The sequence below is a fragment of the Hemicordylus capensis genome, chromosome 3, assembly GCF_027244095.1.
Source record: "Hemicordylus capensis ecotype Gifberg chromosome 3, rHemCap1.1.pri, whole genome shotgun sequence".
NCBI classification, from domain to species: domain Eukaryota; kingdom Metazoa; phylum Chordata; class Lepidosauria; order Squamata; family Cordylidae; genus Hemicordylus; species Hemicordylus capensis.
This window is the reverse complement of record NC_069659.1, coordinates 88,232,686-88,252,771: the sequence shown is the minus strand read 5'-3', so window position 1 is coordinate 88,252,771 and position 20,086 is coordinate 88,232,686. Positions and strand designations below refer to the sequence as shown.

Sequence of the window (20,086 nt, the reverse complement as noted above, 5' to 3'; positions counted from 1 at the left end):
TTTTGTGCGTTACTCCAGTATTTACTCCAGTATCCAGTATGAGACAGTTACTCCAGCATTTCATGAGGAATTATCCTTGTGCCAGCATTGTATAGAGCTTCTAGGTAGTGCCTTGAAGCTGGAAAGTGAAGGCACAGAGGATGGATCAGAAAGAAAAAAGAGGTCTATGTCAATAAAATTAGTTTCTGTGTGTGTCTTGAGGAAGTAGTCAACGAATGTAGCAGGCTCTAGAGGATGTGTTACTACTACTCTGCAAGTCCGCATTGCCTCTCAGTGCCAGTCTTCCAGGGATACTCTGCTGTAGAGTATTTGGAACATAGGAAGCTGCCTTATACCAAGTCAGAACCATGGGTCCATTTAGATCAGTATTGTCTGCACAGACTGGTGGCAGCTTCTCTAAGGTTGCAGGCAGGAGTATCTCTCAGCCCTATCTTGGAGATGCCAGGGAGGGAACCTGGAACCTTCAGCATGCAAGCATGCAAGCATGCAGATGCTCTTCCCAGAGCTGCGGTGGCCCTATCCCCTGAGGGGAATATCTTACAATGCTCACACATGTCCTATTCAAAGGCAAACCAGGGCATACCCTGCTTAACAAAGGGGACAATTCATGCTTGCTTCCACAAGACCAGCTCTCCTCCTATTTTGAGGATCAGTGTAAGTATACCATTTGACATCTTCCTTTTTTAACATGTATACTAGCTGGACAAATGCACTAGCACTCTTTTTGCAGTGCTGTTTACATATTGTGTTAAAGCCTAATGGTAGTGCTTAAAGATTGACATTATTGTCCTGTGTTTCCATTTTAATTTAGTAGTGTGAAGAGTAGCTTGTGGTACTTCAGTTCAAGCCACATTCTATCCAAGGTAAGAGGACTTACTAATCGAACATTCATTAAAACTTCTTATTATGAGACCATGCAGGGATGTGTCAGTCTCCATGACTCTAATGGGTCCAAAGAGTCCCTAGACCTGCCTTAGTCCATCTCCATCAAGGCAGCCACCAGTGGGATTTAAATTAAGACTGGTGTGGCCAGGGGCAGCTGTCCCATGAGGCAAGCTGAGATGATGGCTTTTGATGGCAAGTGCTCCACAGGGTGGCAAGCATGGGCATCCCTCCACAGGTATCACTCACCTGTCTGCTGCCCCAGCCTTGCCTCTGCTGCCACCCCTGCATTCGCCACCCTACTCCCCGCCTTCCTCTTCACCTTCCAAGTATGCACTTATCCTGGGGCCTGCACATGCCTCCAGTTTTGCCAGTCTCTGTCTCTTGCTGCTGCAGCACTTTTGCCTCCAGCACCAGATGCACTGATAGCAGACAAGCATGAAAAGGAGAGGGCAGTGGCAGAGAGAGAGAGACAGGGGCTAATGAACCTAGAGGCTGTGCACACTGCCTGATATACAAAGAGCAAGCAGCAGGGTGCGCCTACCCCAGGAGATGGACAGAGCATGCACTCCTTGCTGCATATTTTGGTGGGCTGGGGGAGAAGGGAGGCACCGGCACCAGCTTCTGGCTTGGCAGGCAGAGCTGGGGAGGGGAGGGAGGGACTACATCAATGCCAGAGGCTCTCCCAGGAGGAAAGGCCAGTGAGGGGGCCAAGGTCGTGTGTCACAACTTGCCTCAAGAGACAACGAGAGACCTCTGGGTGCAGTTGCAGGGCACCAGTTTTGTTCTTGTGCTAGAACAAAGTCTGTTAAACCAAATCCTCTGGGCTCTGGCAGTCCTCTGTCCGGATCATAGCATTGGGCACTCAGCACATTCCTTCCTAACACACACATGCAATGATTTGCCACTCCATTTTAACAGGGGGCTAGAAAGGCTACAAATAAATGTATGACTAGCCAAAGTCTTACAGTGTATGCTAACAATTATCAATTGGCCTGCCAATGAACACACGGGCATATTTTTTTAAAAACAGACTTCATGAGATTGTATCGTTTTCTAGGAAACAAAACAGAGCCTGGCTTGGTACTCACCAATAATTGATGGGATTCCAAGTACTGTATGATCACACAGATGTATTTGTTATTATGCTCCATATTCTTTTTAGCTACCGTCCTGACACTTCTGCTAAATATGATTGCTACTTTATATCTGGCAGAGTTCTTGTGCCTTGAAAATCCAACAGATGAAACTTTCCCCGTCACTACAGGTCCATGCTAGGGAACGTTAACCAGTTGAAATGCTGCCTGTGAGGCAGGGCCAGACTGGGGGCACTGAGAGGGTGGTGGAATGTATGTGGGGACGGGCCAGGTTTTGAGCAGGATGGGTACTTAAGGGTGGGAGTTGGGGTGCAGGGGTGGGGTGGGGCACACCAGGTGGGGTGGGGTGCAGCAGGTGGGGTGGGGTGGGTGGGGCACACCGGGAATATGCTCTGTTGCCCTAAGGGCAGTCTGAGCCTACTTCTCACGACCAATCGGAAGGAGAGGAGGTGGGGCTCTCCGGACAGGGAGAGGGGGAAAGGGGAGCCGGGCAGCTGGTGCGGGGAGAGCCCAGCGAGCACAGCAGGGCGCACCAGGTGAGGCTGCACCGGGAAAATGCCCTGCTGCTCGGTGAGGCAGTGTGAGGCAGCTATCAAAGGCATAGATGCCCCATCAATAAAACAGAAGTGGTAGTAATCCTGCACTAACTCATATTCAGTTAAGATTACGTTTATTTTAAGATGATGCCTTTTTGCTGTGGTGAAGTCTGTTAAGTGGATCTCAGTGATGCAAATTTTACAGAGGTTATCTGGATATAATTTTTTTGTCTTTGGCCTGAAACTGGAAGAGCAAGGGCAGGCAGGTTTCACTGGTGCCAATTGCTTCTTGATTCGTCTGTCCTAGGGGGTTTGCTCTGGCACAGCTGCATTGGCTGTTGGCCACAGATGGCTAAAATCAGGGCAAAGTCTCTGCGTAAACAAGGCCTAAGATCACAGGGCTGGGATTTGCCTCTGCCAGGGAGCAGTGCAGCCTGAATTGCCATCCGTCATCTTTGGCATACCAAAATGGCATGTTTCAATCTGAATTCTTCTGGGGCAGAGAAAGGATTGAGAGTTACCAGGGCAGAAGGAAGGAAATACTTGCCCTTGTTTCAATTTTCCCTTAGCAGTTTTTTGATTGAGAACATCTATATTATAATTGCACACTAGGCTTCAGAGTTTGACTTATTGGACATTTCTGTAAATTACAAACTCTCTGTAGCAAAGGCTGCAATATTTTCCTTTGTAAATGAAAAGTGACGAACAGTAGTCTTGGAAAGGAAAAATTATCAGAATCAGCAAAATGCTGGAACCAAATAAAATAAGAGGAGCAGCATTTTTTATGAGGTGTCCAAACATAGGAACATAGGAAGCTGCCATGTACTGAGTCAGACCATTGATCTATCTAGCTCAGTATTGTAATGTCTACACAGACTGGCAGCAGCTTCTCCAAGGTTGCAGGCAGGAATCTCTTTCATCCCTATCTTGGAGATGGCAGGGAGGGAACTTGGAACCTAGATTAGAAACAATCAATGCTTGTTTCAGTTAGCTAAGAGAAGCCTGAATCTCTTAAGATCAACTAAGGCTGCTGAATGCTGAAAATGTCAACTCTTCAACATTTAACAAATAATGCTCTCAGTCCAGCACAGAATTAGGTATTCTTTATCTAATTGGTTACAACAGGCTTATAAAAAGTGCCTAGTTTTATGATAAATTGTAAGTCTTCTGATATTCAGGTTCAGATCTGTGTGAGTGTACAGTTGTTTACTGAAAATGAAAAAGACTTGGGCTTTGTAGTTTCTTACAGACAAACTTGTTTTATTGTTAAAAGTATGAGAATATAGTCTTCATAGACTGCACTTAGGGCCAAAATATGTATGGCAAAGTCATATTTGGCCCTGCCACACAATTTTTCATCTGGTCCAGTGTTCGTCATTGCATATAATCCCTTGACTGCAAGGCCTGGGAGCCAATGATGGCTCCTATTGCACCTAAGTGTGGCTCCCTGACTAGTGGTTTACTGTGTGACGCTGCAATCAAAACCGAATGCACTGCATGGAGACAACCATCCCCACTGCACAATGCAAGCACATTCTGGCCAGTGTCGCGTTTGCGGTGTGGCCGGGAGTGGCTCTCCCTGCTTTAAAAGGCAGGGAGATGCGTTCCTGGCCAGGCTGGAAAGCCGGTGCTGGCTAAGCTTTTGAAACACGGTCCCAATTGTCTTCCTGACCTTGCCACTGCTATTGATTGCTAAAGGACAACTAAACTATTCCCTGCTAAAGAACAACTAAACATATACTTTGACCCTCAGATGTGGCTACAGAAACTACTGCTCAGAAAATAAATGAATCTTTAAGATGCTACCAAAATTGTAGCCCTATCCAGACATTATGTTGCATGTGTGTATAGGTGTCTGTACATTAGGCATGTGTGAGCTGGCTCATCTTTGAGCCGGGCTCTGGCTCAGGTGTCCTTGTAAAGGTAGTACTGTTACATTCCTGAGCAGGTTCACAGGGGAGGGTCAAGCAGTTCTTTCCTGGGACCCTGGAGTATCTTGTGGCGTCTCATCATCACAACTGTCATCACTCAATCCTGTCAGGTATGCTTTAAAATTATGGAGACTGACGGAAGCTGCTTTCTCTCTCTACCCCATCCCCCGCACCTTTATTTATTTATTTATTTATTTATTTATTCATTCATTCATTCATTCATTCATTCATTTAACATATTTTTATACCGCCCAAAACTTCTGTCTCTGGGTGGTTTACAACAGATAAAAACAACATTAAAACATTAGTTAAAAACAAAACAAGAAATTTAAAACACAACAATTAAAATTTTTTAAAATAATGTTCTAAAACAACATTAAAAGCAATCAAAACAGTATCAGTTAAAAGTGAACAGATGAACAGATGCATCTTTAAAGACTTTTTAAAAACTGTCAGAGATGAGGAGGTTCTTATTTAACTAGGGAGCGCATTCCAAAGCCTCGGGACAGCAAAGGAGAAGGCCCATCCCTGAGTAGCCACCAGACGAGCCGGTGGCAAATGCAGACGGACCTCTCTTGATGATCTCAATGGGCGGTGGGGGTCATAAGGGTGGGGTTCATAAGGGTACCCATAAGGGTTAGCATAAGGGTTAGGAATGCCCCCTTTAATTGTAAAGGGGAATCCTCAAGGATCTCCCTTTACAAGTATATCCAGGCTCGCCTGCAAACCGGTTTGGCCTGGTTCGATGTCTGGACTGGACCGGACCCAGTTTGGCTGAGCCCGAAGCCAGGCCGGTTCAAATTCAGTCCGGATTAGAACCGAACTGGCCAAACCGGTTCCATGCACATCCCTATTGTATATATGTACTTGTGTTTGTGTGAGTAACTGTACATGTATTCATTTTAAGAGTGAACCTGGGTAAAGGCTCCCTCAAATGTGGGTTACAGATAAGAAGTAAACTATTGTGTAATTCTTTTTGGACATTATTCCAAAGACATCATGTGCAAGTACAACCATTGAAAGTGGGGCTGGAAGTCCCACCCTGGCCTGTCACTCACAATTGTAGTGTTTGCAAATAAAGACTAGCAGCCATTTTAGAAGAACACAAACTGAGGTCATTCACACAAGTGGAAACTGCTCTACCTGTGTGTGCTTCCAATTTTTGATTGTGTGGAAGCAAGTTGAAAGGAAAACCTGGGTAGAAGTTATGGTGTGGAAGCAGGGCAGGAGAAAAAGCTACCCAGATTTTCCTCCTAACTTGCTTCCACATAACCAAAAATTGGGAGCACACACAGCTCCCAAACCTGGGTAGAACACAGTTTTTGATTGTGTTAATAACCTCACTGAAGAAAAAGCCTCCCAGGGGAGCTAGTCCTTCCTTTATTTAACTCCACCTCTTAACAGGTTAAACCTTTAACCCTTTAAGTGCTAAACACTATTATGCTACAACCCCAGCAGCACACTATTCATGGTTACAGAGTAATTCATCTGAAGAGGCAAACACTGTATCTGTGATGGCAGCCATTTCCATGATTGGCTACCTGGAGCGCTCTCTCTCTCTCTCTCTCTCTGGAGTGATATCTGACAAAACTATTTTGTAAGGGAGTCTGGTATTTGGGAATTTATTGTTCATGTAACTTTGGAAGAGTTTCTAGCTTTTTTGCCATCACTGCAGCACAATTTCCTTAATTATACATTTAACTTCAGAAAGGTTGATAGAAATCTACAAGGACTGGAATATTTTAAAAGACTGTGAAAATACGAACCCATGAATGCAGACTCTAGAGTTTGTTATTCCTTCATTTAGTCAAAGTGGTATTGACACATTTGTTGAGAATGTTTCTGTAAAGGAGGGGGGCGGTATTTGAAGATAAAATAGATCTCTTTCAGCTGTCTGACCAGTAAGGGGCACTGTTGATTGAGATAAATATGATAACCATTCAGTAACCAAAGGGCCAGTTTTTAATCATGGGCTGACTGATTCACAAAACAATAATGCTTACATTACAAAATGGCATTTAGACTTCGTTGATTCTAATAACGGCAAGCATCTATCTGAAAGTCACTGACCTCTCTCTAAGTTGTGGTGGGATGTTCTTAAGATGATTTATCACTAAGTATTAATGCTGATAAAATTTATTTTCTTCCACAGTTTCACATTTCTTTCCCAAACAAGGTTTTTCCTATGTCCAAGATATTCTAAATTAACAGGATCTGTACAATACAAACCTGATAGTTTGTGTGCTGAATCATTTCTGAACTGGCAACACACACAAGCAAATGTTCCAAAAGGTAACAGCTACCATCTTGAAGCCACTTCTAAGAAATTAAACTAAATTATAGGAGTTATTCCAGACAAACTGATTTCAGGATTCTTGCAGCCTCTGAGTTAGTAGAAGCCACTGTTATTGATTTGTTTGTGGTTACAAATATTGGGGGACTTTGAAATCTCACTGGTTTCAGTGTGTGTGAGAGAGAAATCAGTGGGACTTCAAAGTGCTTAACTTTGGGTGTTTGGACTCTACTTCACTGGCCCAGGTGATTAGAAGGGGGACACGAAGAGAGTGCACAGATCAGGGCATCTTCTGCAGATGTCCCAGTGCCCTCCCAGCATGTCCTTTTATTGCATGGGCATGGGCTGTTCACCCAAATGGTCAGCCATTGGATGAACAGCCCACCCCAATGCAATAATGGGCACAGCCCCTTTCTAGTCACATGGGCCAGTAAGGCATCAACCTTTTGGGTGTGTAATCATGCATAGTATTGGAATGCCTCTCATTCTACTAGATCGTGTGACAGGAAGTGAAAGAGAAGGGAGGGAGATAGGGAGATGGTTGGACCATTAGAAAGTGAGGGAGTGAAAGGGATTATTAAGGAGGATATGGAGGTTGCAGAGAAGCTATATGAGTTATTTGTGTCTGTCTTCACGGCAGAGGATACTGAGCATATACCTATTCCTGAAACAGGCTTTTTAGGGATGGAGGCTAAAGAACTGAGTCAGATAGAAGTGATGAGAGATAATGTTCTAAACTGTCTGGAAAAACTGAAAACTAACAAATCACCAGGGCTGGATGGCATCCATCCAAGAGTCCTCAAAGAACTCAAATGTCAAATTGCCGACCGCCTTGCTAAAATATATAACGTATCCCTGAAATCGGGCTCTGTACCACAGGACTGTAGAGTAGCAAATGTAACACCAATTTTCAAAAAGGGATCCAGGGGTGATCTGGGAAATTACAGGCCGGTTAGCCTAACGTCCGTTCCAGGCAAATTGATGGAAAGCATCCTCAAGGATAAAATTATAAAGCACATAGAAGAACAGGCCCTGCTGGGAGTGAACCAGCATGGTTTCTGCAAAGGTAAATCTGTCATTGGATAAGGGACAAGTACATGTGTGGCTAGCTAACTGGTTGAAAAACAGGAAACATAGGGTAGGTATAAATAGAGAGTTTTCACAATGGAGGGAAGTAAGAAGTGGGGTCCCCCAGGGATCTGTACTGGCCCCAGTGCTTTTTAATTTATCCATAAATGATCTAGAAGCAGGGGTAAGCAGAGAGGTGGCCAAATTTGCCGATGATACCGTTTTGGGTAGTGAAATCCAAAACAGATTGTGAGGAGCTCCAAAAGGATCTCTCCAAACTGGGTGAGTGGGCGACAAATTGGCAAGTGCAGTTCAATGTTGACAAGTGTAAAGTGATGCACATTGGTACAAAAAACCCCGACTTCATGTATACATTGATGGGATCTGAGCTGTCGGTGACTGACCAGGAGAGAGATCTTGGGGTCGTGGTGGACAGCTCATTGAAAGTGTCAACTCAATGTGCAGTAGCTGTGAAAAAGGCCAATTCCATGCTAGGAATCATTAGGAAGCAGATTGAAAATAAAACGGCTAATATTGTAATGCCCTTATACAAAACTATGGTGCGACCACACTTGGAATACTGCATAAAATTCTGGTCACCACATCTTAAAAAGGACATTGTTGAACTGGAAAAGGTACAGAAGAGGGCAACCAAGATGATCAGGGGCTTAGAACACCTTTCTTATGAGGCAAGACTACAATACCTGGGGCTATTTAGTTTAGAAAAAAGACGACTGCAGGGAGACATGATAGAGGTCTATAAAATCATGCATGGTGTGGAGGAAGTGGATAGAGAGAAATTCTTGTCGCTCTCCCATAACACTAGAACCAGGGGTCATCCCATGAAATTGATTGCCGGGAAATCTAGGACCAAAAAATGGAAGTACTTTTTCACACAACGCATAATCCACTTGTGGAATTCTCTGCCACAAGATGTGGTGACAGCCAACAACCTGGATGGCTTTAAGGATTTGGATAACTTCATGGAGGAGAGGTCTATCAACGGCTACTAGTTGGAGGGCTGTGGGCCACCTCCTGCCTCAAAGGCAGGGTGCCTCTGAGTACCAGTTGCAGGGGAGTAACAGCAGGAGAGAGGGCATGCCCTCAACTCCTGCCTGTGGCTCCCAGCGGCCTCTGGTGCGCCACTGTACGAAACAGGAGGCTGTTCTTATGTTCTTAGAAATAGCTAGTTGACCAGCACAGAGAGGCTTTTAACGGTAATTATAGCCTGGGGTCCTTGTTTGTCAAGCAGCAGTAGAAAAAAAAGTGACAAAATGAGTGACAATAATTCACAAAAAATGGCACCATTAAAAAAAAACCCACACACAACCCCTAAATGTCATTAAACTCTAGAAATCTCCCCCCTCCAAACCCTGTTAGAGACATCCCATCTTCCTTAAAATAGGGCTTCCTTTGCGTTTTTCCCTCCTATGGAGATGGAACATGTGTGGTTTTTGCAGGGTGGGCACACACAGATGTTACACTGCATTTGACAGATGTATTAGCCAATGAATCAAATGATGGCTCAAAGTTATATCTGGCACCAACAAAAATGCTTCAGGTGTGTGTGTGGGGGGGTGGTTCCTCCCCACCTCCAAAACCTTGTTCATGGGAGGGGGAGGCAGCTTCATTATGTCAGAAGTGGCAACCAATCAGCATTGTACACAAGTACCTTCTGCTGCAGAATCAGTTTTCCTGATTCAGATTTCCTGATTTTCTCTGGAGAGAAAATAGAGTGAATAAAACACTGTAGCTGAAATCCAGACTAATGAAGCACATTGTCATGAACCCAAACCAACCAGCATACCTGACAGGGTTGAGTGATGACAATGATGAGGCACCACAAGATACTTCAGGGTCCCAGGAAGGAACTGCTTAACCCTCCCCTGTGAATCTGTTCAGGAATTTGACAATACTACTAGCAGAATCAGGACTGAGCGATGAAGGAACAGAGGGCAAGGCACCTGAAAGGTTAGCTGATGCTGGGGAACTTCTGCCTGTACCTTGCCGGTAGGATACTCCTCTGCCTATATCCTTCGACTCTGAGGATGCCCTGGACTCCCCACCCATAGCAAAGGACTCTCCTTCTTCACATGTGTACTGAACATGCAGCATGTACTATGGGGGAGGTGCAATTTTGATTAGAGGTGTGCATGAATCAGATTCTGCTATTCCATTTGAACTCAAATTAAATAGCAGAATCATTGAATCACTTGAATCAATTTGGGTGATTCGAGCATTTTTCCAGGGATAGCTAGAAAAACAGGCTTCAATATAGTGTTTTTTTTTCTGGGGAGAGACAGCATGTCCGTCTGCCTCAGAGGGATGGTCTACCCAGACTGGTAGACAAGTTTTCCAAGGCAGGCTGACACACCAAGTTTGGAGCAGAGGACTAGTGTATCTCCTGACCCCAATTGGTAGACCAGCTCACCTCGGGGGTGGGCAGTGGTGGTGGGGGGCAAACCATTTTGTGGCCCGTTTTTCCAACTCTCCCTGGAAAAACAGGTCGCAAAATAGTACTTGAATCACCCAAATCAATTCTGGTCAAATCAGGGGTGATTCTCTTTGACCCTGAATTGGGTCTTTTATTTTAAGGGTGATTTGATTCAAGGATGAATCACCAAATTGCCTTTGATTTGACCTGAATAGATTCAGGGTTGAATTGAATTGCACACCCCCTAATTATTATGTTCTCCCTTTCCCTCTGATGTCCATTGGGATTCCAAAAAATATGTCCCTGGGGGCTGCACAATCCTCAGGGAATATTTCCAGGAGTCACAGTTGCCCTGAGTACACTTCCACAGAAACCCTACCATCCAGCTTACATACATCTGTATGGTTGTGGTTACTGCTCATATATTGCTATGCTGAAGGACTAAACATAGAAGACTAAACATACTTATGTGGAGATATATTCTACTGAGGCAAGTGGGGCTTATTTCCATGTCTACATAAATGTAGAATCTGGGTAAAAATAGACTTTGAACTCAATTTGTATCAGCTTGTGAGTAAAGAGGGACATATGTTTATTTTACTGTAACTCCTCTACAGATTCCCAAGTATGTTGGTATTTAGGGTTTCCTTTATGAATAAATGTTAATTTAAGATGTAGTTTGGGTGCAGAGGCGTATCTAGGGAAAATGGCTCCTAGGGTAAGCACTGAAATTGCATCCCCTGTCCAAACATCTGACACCCATCTTTCAGATAACTTTACCATAATATCAGCTGAAAAATACAAGTCAAGCTTGTTAATCTTTTAATATTTCAAAAACTATTTAGCAGTGGACATAGCCAGACCAAAAAATGCTGGAAAACTACAAATTTCAGTGTGCTGGGGCTCATGAAATAACCAAATACTATGTGGAGGTGTACTTGGAAAACTAAACAGTCTAATTCTCTACTATGCATTGTAGCATCACTATTACATGAGTTTTAAAAATAAATGGAGAATTTGACTTTTCCCAGATACTCTGAAAATAATTAAAGGATATGCAGAGTAAACTGTGTCACTGCTTGGAATATATTCTAGTCTTTCAGAAAGACAGTTAAAATGAGAGAAAGAGAGCAAGAAACTGCCAGTGGGTCTTAATACTAAGAATTTCACATTGATTCAAAGACAAACTCACCATTAATAGCCATATTATTAAGACATCACATTTAACTCACTTATCACAAGAAGCAAGGTAAGAGCAAATGAATACAATCTTAGCTCATAAGCTTCAGCTCAGTATTCACAAGCCCTGATTCTCTGCACATAGTGCCAAAGTGAATATGTGTACAGTGACTTATATTATATATATGTATTTTAAAAAATTAACTGTTGCCCCTTCGGGGGGCCTCCTAAAGGCTGTGGGGGGTTTGCAAAGGTTTTCCCTCCCCCCACTGGCCTCTAGGGCCTTGCAGGGAACATTTGAGCATGTGCGGTGGCCATTTTTTAAAACAATCTTTTTAAAAAAAAATGGCTGCTGAAAACAAAATGGCCACCACACATGCTCTAATGGCCTCTGCAAGGCCTGGCATGGCCTAGGGCCTCACAAAGGCCATTTGAGCATGCACAGTGGCCATTTTGTTTTTGGCAGCCATTTTTTTAAAAAAAATTTTTTTTAAATGTCGCCCCCTTCAAGTCATGCCCGGGACACGTGCCCTGCCTGCCCCACCATAGATACACCCCTGTTTGGGTGTTGTTGTTGTTGTTTTGCTGTAGGTGGAGATTGCGCAGCAAGATTATATTAAGTTTTCAGCTTTGTGAGGTCATTCTCTTTCTCCTGACAGATCTTCCCAGAGCCATTGCCCTTTACCTCCCTGCCATTTACCCACTGTTCTTCCAGCTTAAACTTTTCATCAACAGTATAGTGTTATCTCCCCATCCTGATTCAATTTAGAACTGATGAGCCTCCATTCTGCTTACGTTCCATGACAACCACTATGCAAAACTCTTAATTTGAGTAGGAAGATGGGTTGTCTTTAACAAGGGGAAAGATTTCAAGGGCCAGAGGTGCACCTAGATAATTTTGGAGCCTGGACCTAAAGGCCTCTGGAGCCCCCCCACCCCCTGCTCCCCTGCAAATTAAGCATCATCATACTTGGCCGGGTGACCACACCACCTGGGACAGACTAAAGAGGATTTGAGGGCTCCCAGGAGCTATGGAAGCCCTGGACTTCAGCCCCAAAGTGCAGGGGTTAAGACTGCCTCTGTCTAGGGCTATAGATTTCTATAGAAATCTATATAAATAGATTTCTATTCTATTATTAATCATTCATATTCATTAACATCCCAGGCCAGATAACATTACTGGTGGCATAATCAGAGGCGTAACTAGGGAAAACGGCGCCCGGGGCAAGCACTGAAATGTCACCCCCCCACCATGCCCCCCGCCCCCCCCAACATACTACATTATACTTAGGTTTTTCCTCACAAGCGCCCACCGCCGCTGCCAAGCCAGGCCACTGACTGGCCGCCAGGTGCCAGCAAAGCAATGCGGGGGGGTGCAGGTGGCGCTGAAGGGACCGCTTGTGGGGAAGGGGGCACCAACGCGCTCCCTTGACTGCTGCAGCACTGCTGCACTGAGCAGGAAACATTTGTATTAACAAAAAATTTAAAAATTTTTTTAAAAATTTGGTCATGACGGCGCCCCCCATGTGACCAGGAAAGATGGCGCCCGGGGCACGTGCCCCCCCTGCCCCCCCTATAGTTATGCCTCTGGGCATAATTCCTGAGGACATCTCAAGTGTTCTAAAAGTGCAGCCTGCAAATCAGTAAAAGGAAATTTTATTATAGGAGTAAGAAGTTTCCACTACAGGAACAGATTGTACCTTTAGTGTGCAATGTGCTCTTTATTGTCAAAACAGTCCTATGAAGTGGTTCATTATTCCTTCCATTTCACAGTTCAGGAAGTTGAAAGCTAGGTGACAGTGATTTTCTGAAAGTTACTTGTGAATTCATGCCTGAGGCGTGATCTGAACCTAAATATTCAGCCTAACACTTTGGCCCAATTATTTTTAAACAGGGGAGCACACTATGTGTTCAGATGGTCTTCAAGACTACCATGAAAATAACAGGGGGAAGTCTAAAGACCTCTTCCAGAGCAAAAAGTGATAAGTAAACCAAAATTAAAATTCAGGCCCTTCTGATGCAGCTAAGCTGAACCTGTAGAATGGGAGTACACTGAGAAGGTGGAGCTGATTTGCACATGCTTTGTGTCCTGGGGTATTTTTCATTCATCCATGACTATTCAGGGCTGAACTGAAGTCCCTTGGTGTTTCCCTTCACACCATGGATCTTTTGGACCTCCAGCTATTGTTGCACTACAACTCACATTATCCTTGACTATTGTACACCATGGTTAGGGATGATGGGAGTTGTATTCAACAACAGCTGCAGGCCCAAAGTTGTGCAGCCCTGATCTAGTACATTGGTGTTTGTCATGTTCCTGGAGTCAGTACCTCCCCAACAATCGGGAGACAAGGCAGAGGTTTCAGAGGATGTTGGAGAAGGAAGCCCCCATGGTCCATACTTCAGAAGCCCCCACTCTAGAACCCCTTGCACAATATAAATTAGTGGTGTTGGATCCATCATCCCCTCCACAGACCAAGGATATGGCTCTGTCGTCATCTTCTGATTCAGAAAAATGTGCTGAAAACCCAACAGATGAAGCCGAGGTCCCCAGCACCAGAAGCATCAGTCAGACAAGGCCTCTCTAAGCCACAGAAGCTTTTCCTTGAGAGGGTTGGACAAGCCACCCTGATTAGCCAGCAGCCTATAAAAACCTACAGTAGATGCCAGACCTTTGTTGAAACAGCATTTTGCATGCTCTGGTTTACTTTCCAACTCAATGAAGCTATGCACACTACCAGGAGAAACTGGGCTAAGAGAGCCTAGCCCGATTTCTCCTGGTTGTCTGCTGCCACGGTAGCCATGTGGCTCCCGGCAGCAAGCCACCTAACGTACCCCTCCCCTTAAACAAGGTTAGCAGAGCTAGCACTCCGCTAACCCCATTTGGTTGCTCGTGTGCTGCCGCGCTGCGGCTCTGCGCAGCGTCAACACATGAGGAGACCCCCACTGGGAGGCCGCAAGCAGCCTCCCAGGGTCGGGGGTCTCTCCAGGATGCCCCGCGCACTTGCGTGGGGCATCTTGGGACTCCCAGGGGCTGCGCGGCCCCCAATCCCCGCAACCCCCGCCGGCTCTGTAACGGAGCCGGCAGCCATGTGGGTGGTCGATGCGGCTGCCCAGCTACGAGTGGCTGCTCGGCTGTGGGAAGAGCTGGCTAAGCCCGCTCTGCCCACAAGCCCAACAGAAGCTCTTCTCACAGATTGTGAGAAGAGCTTCAGTCTCACTTGCTCAGTGCTGTCCGAGGTCCTGACCCTTCTTGCCTGACTCTTGCTTTTTCTCATATTTGTCTGAGGTCTGAATTCTTCTGGGACTCTTGCTGGTCCAGAACTCTGCCACAGAAGAAACTCCAGCTTTCTTGCTTGCTTAATATATGTATATACATATTTATTAGCTTGACTAACAACTCTGCCGGCAACTGGATAGTGTTGGAGCACAGAAGGAAAAGAGTTTTAATTTATAAGCCTTTCAGGTATAACTGCCTGTGATGGCTGTAGCACAAGAAAATGTGGTTTTCTGCAAGGAATCGACTTACTAGATGATATTCAACAGTTTAAGGCTGCAATCCAGAACACACTGGCTCCTTCCATTGTGGAAGTTGTGCTTCATGACTGCCCAGAGAAGAAGCAGTTTTAAGTTGTTCCACAACTGTTCTGTTAATGTTGCCTTTCAGGTTGTGCAGCAGCCCTGGAAAGTCCCTAATGTCTATGTAGTGGCCGGTTATGTTGCCCAGTAGAGGATAAGCCCCATCAAGCACAGAGGGGCTTAGGTCTGACTCAAAATGCATTAGCCTGTGCTGTAAAGATCTCTGATCTAGCCACTAGACTTCACTGATAGTGCTGAGGTTTCTTCTTTCTACTTAGGTTTTATGAGTTTCAAAAGGCCAGACTGAAGCATTTGAACTGCTAAATCAATTAGTAAACTGCTGCTCAGTCATGAAACCGCCTCGGGTGGCTTTGGGCAAGTCACAATTTATGTGCCCAAACTCCCTCAAGGACTAGGATAAAATGGGATAACTCCATACTCCCCTAAATTATTTGGAGGAATACAAAGTTTAGATAGAGTTACTGTTATTTTATAAAGTTTCTAGTGTTGCTTTTTTGACTAGGACTTTCTGCGTGTATTTATTTGTTTTTATACCCTCACAATTCTCATTTAGGACCAAACTACACATTTATCTAAACACATATTTAAAGGCAGACTTATAACTGGAAGGGTCTCTTCTGTTACAAAAAACAACTACAGGTTTGTTTGTTTTTTAACATTTCAGTAAGCCTAGGAATAAAACCATGCTACACACACACACACACACACACACACACACACACCCTGTAAATATAGAAGATGGATGGATATAGATCTAGTTTTTATCCATCCAAGTATGAATTTTTAACTGGTTTTGATGTGTAACTGGCAATGAAAAAGTTAAAACTGGTAAGGTTATTCATGAATTCTCCCTTTTAAAAGAAGTGTCCTATTAAAATGCAGATGTAGCTCACCATTTGCAAAGGACGTGGTTATTTCAGGTTTTGTATGGGAATTCTTTCTGTATTTATATCTAGTGGGTAGAAAGTCCAGCTGCCTCTTGTGGGATTGCACATATCTCTTCAGATGTCAACAAATCATTGAAAAGTGTCAGAAAGCAGGAAATGGAAGATAATTATTCAAACTGGAATGAGCTACTTTGAAAGTGAATAGGATCTGTCAGACAGTCCTTTGAAAGCAGTAGCTAGCGGCTTGTTTTGGACATATTAAATGGATATATCGGGAGGCAAGTCATGTTGCCTTAGGTCTGATAATCAGCTTGTGCTAGTGGAAGAAAACCACAGAATGCTAAGAAATATCTAGAGGAAGATATTTAGCTGTACAAAGATGGTGATTTCATTAAAATGATAGTACTGTGTAAAGATTTTTGCACTTTACCTGTACGAATAAGGTAATTATTGTTTTATTTACCAGTTGCTGAGTATAGCAATATCAATTTTTACTTCTAATGAGATGCCGTACTATATTGTAAACTCAATGGCCTTCATCCAGACTAGTGTTGAGCTAACATCATGTTGTTGTGCTAGCGTAAGGACATAGCACTATGTCACTGCACAAAGAAAGGAACCTCTGTTCCAGATTAGTACTTGAGCTAGTGGAAGATGTTGACATGTTGCATGACACATTGCACAGCCTTGCATATCTCCCAGAGAAGGTCTTCTGCCAGCAATTGTACAACATTATGGAACACCACAAGCCATGTAGTTTGGATGTAGACCAACCTTTCCAATAGTTTCCCCAATTTATCTTTATTGCCTCTTACAACATTACTTTCCTCCCAAATATCAAACATCATGGGGTCAGCTTAGATGATGTGGTCTCCGGAACACTTGCTTAGGAAGGGAACTGCCAAGAGCACACCCTTTGTGACATCCTCTGTGGACATCCCAACATCCTTCTGGGGTGTCCCTTTATCACATGGGGGGTATTCATGAAAAGGGGCCCTCTACATGTGCTTCAGTGTCAGTGTCCCCTGCTAACTGAGCAAAGAGGCACCTTTTAAAAGTGGGGATTCTCTTTATTGAGCAGGGTGCGAGGAAATGGCCCTCTCCAGCCCCAGCACAGCATCCCTCCAGTGGCTGTTGCTGGTGTCTATCTTTTGTTTCTTTTTAGATTGTGAGCCCTTTGGGGACAGGGATCCATCTTTATTTATTTTTATTTCTCTGTGTGAACTGCTTTGGGAACTTTTGTTGAAAAGCAGTATATAGATATTTGTCATTGTGGTCGTATCACATGCCCAGTTCTTACATGGGAGGTAGAGGACATGTTGGCCCTGGGACCATTGAGACCTCCTTCTGCCCATGCCAGAGCCTCCCTGTTCATGGTCCCTAAGCCTGATGTGTCCACAAAGGTCTGTATTGATTTTCACAGCCTAAATGTGGTGTCCAAATCTGACACCTACCCCATGTTCACAGTGAATGAACTGCTTGATTGACTGGGCAGGAGGCTTACCTCACCACACTAGAGTTGTCAAGGGTTATTAGCAGATCCCCCTGTCTCCTGCTTCTTGAAAATAAATTGCCTTCCCTGACCCCCAGGGTTTGTTGAAGATGCCCTTTGGGTTCCATGGTGCTGCAGCAACATTTCAGTGACTGATGGGCCAAGTTCTGGTGGGCTTGGGGGTACTTTGCTGCTACCTCTCTGGATGACATAGTCATGCACAGTCCAACGTAGGAGGACCGCTCCTACCATCTACAACAGGTGCTGCTAAGCTTTGCTCCAGGCTGGGCTAACAGCCAGCCCCACCAAGTGCAAGGTAGCCTGGATCCAAATTCAGTACTTCCACTATGTCATGGGGGGAGAATGAACCCCAACCTGTAATTGGCAAGATACATATCCTACAGCAGTTCAAAACCAACCGTTCCTAGGGCTATTATAAATTTTTTGTCCCCCACTTTGCAGTCTGAGTGACTGCTTTAAGTGAGCTAACCTGGAAGAGACTTCAATACAAGTACAGCAGACACCCACTTACGAGACTACTTTCCAGAACCTGAAGGCCACCCTGTGTCAGTATCCTGTTCTCCACAACTCAAACATTCAGCAACCCTTTATCTTGCAGATTGATGCCTCTACCCTCTGGGGCTGGCACAGTGTTTTGGTTCAGTGTTCCTGTGATGAGAAATACTTGTTCATGTACCTGAGTCATAGACTGACTGCTACCAAGGCTGCTAACTGGTAAGTGGATGACAGCGATGAGAAATCTATGTAAACTGCTTTTCAACAAAAATTGCCAAAGCGGTTTACATAGATATAAATAAATAAAATGGCTTCCTGTCCTCAGGGGCTCACAATTTAAAAAAGAAACATAAGATAGACATCAGCAACAGCCACTGGAGGTATGCTGTGCTGGGCATGGATAGGGTCATTTGCTCTCCCCTTGATAAATAAAGACTTTGTGGCCAGGCATTACTACTCGTGGCCCACTCCTTTTACCCTGGTCACTGGCCCCTGCTGTGGCTCCAATGGGTCAAAGTCACAAACTTCTACTTGATGTGGTAGAATCTCTACCTGCTGTGGTCCTTACAACCATACTGGTTTAAGGAAAAATACTGGAAAATCACCTGGCACACTAATGCTGATCTCGATCTCGATCTCGATCTCGATCTCTCTCTCTCTCTCTCTCTCTCTCTCTCTCTCTCTCTCTCTCTCAATCCATGGCCCTTCTTAGAATGGGCATCTCTCTTGCAACAGGGTGTGTTGAAGGAAGCATCTGGAGGCTTAGCAGTCTGGGATCAGTACTTCCCACCTCAAGTGAGCACACCCTAGAACCCAGAGGAAGCCTTCAGAGGACCAACTGAACTGCAGTACATGGAGCCTGTGAGGAGTGGGGGTGGAGCCCAAGAGGGAGGGGCTGGTGCACCTTTTTAGGCCCCTGGCAGGTGATTTCCTGATGCTGGTAGACCCAGAAGAGTGGGTTCAGTGAGAGATATGAAGGAGATTCTGGGCTGCTGCCTGCCATGGTCATGCCCCTGCCCCCACACCAGGCCAGAGGACATCAAAATAGAGCTTCCTGGAAAGGGAGGGAGATACTTAAGGCAAAGTGGAAGAGAAACCACCATGAAAGGAATGAACCATACACCCTTCCCTACCTATTCAGCCAGTGGTAGTGTAGCGCTGTGCGGAGCCCAATTGTATCCCAATAAAGGATTATCGGAAGTAGACTATGAATCATCCCCAGTCATTCAGGTATGGCCAACACAGACTCCTTTGATGTGGATCTCCCGGGCAATGATAACCCCCACAGATAGCTATCTAGACTGAGCCCTCTGCACACAAAAGGGTGCTGCACTGAAGAGAAAAAACACCTGCATCTTGTACATGGGCTGTGTTCATGATGTCCCTTGTTTAATGAAGACTCTCAGTCAAACCTCTAGATGGTCAATGCTGCCCACTCTCATGGTGCTTATTACTGTTCAGGATGGAGGGACTGATATTGGACTTTTTATTGCTCTTATCCCCAACAGGTGAACTACATGGTGAAAACTCTGTGGTCAAGGCCTACTGCTCCCCACCCCACAAATCTATGTTCTGTAAAAAGATATAGGATATTGTTATCCTATTTTGTTAGTTTTGGGTTCACTGCCTAAAATGAAGTTATTGCTTAATCTTGTCATATAAAGGTAGAAGGAAACATACTGCATTTCAATGAACTGACTTTTTGGGAAGTTTGATTTACGTTTTTTAAAAGACCAACAAAAGTGGAGAGTGTGTGAAAATGAGTGAAGTTTTACAAGGAGAAAAGATCCTTGTCACTGGGGAGATGTGTAGCTTCTCCAGGGAATTTGGTTACTGCATAATCTCTGTGACCAGGAAACAAGGGCTAAATCTGCATCTACACAGAAGGAAGTGAACAGCAGGAAAAAGGAAAACAAAACAGACAGTGAAGCAAAAATCTTTAATATTGCATCCTACTTGATAAGTACGCCATTTGCAGCTAGGTTTTCAATGTCATGTTTAGTTATCAATCTAGCTCTGTTTCACTTCCACCTTTTCCACTCTTACTTATCTATTACTTTTTACTCTAATGATCAAAGTGGTTTACAAGGCAATGAAAACTGAACATCAAAAAACACCACAAAACCAACATAAAACAATTTTAAACAAGTAGCTTCAGTTTAAAAAACAAT

General features: G+C 44.4%; 1 long non-coding RNA gene across 1 annotated transcript in view; it reads left to right on the top strand.

Annotated features, from left to right (window-relative positions):
- The window catches only part of LOC128351942 (uncharacterized), a 44,061-nt gene extending 24,523 nt beyond the window's left edge, over positions 1–19,538 (top strand). Inside the window, exons 2-4 of the long non-coding RNA XR_008320127.1 lie at positions 812–863; positions 18,019–18,134; positions 19,424–19,538. This is a non-coding gene — a long non-coding RNA (uncharacterized LOC128351942). The remainder of the gene's footprint in view (positions 1–811; positions 864–18,018; positions 18,135–19,423) is intronic.
- Positions 19,539–20,086: the final 548 nt, after the last annotated feature.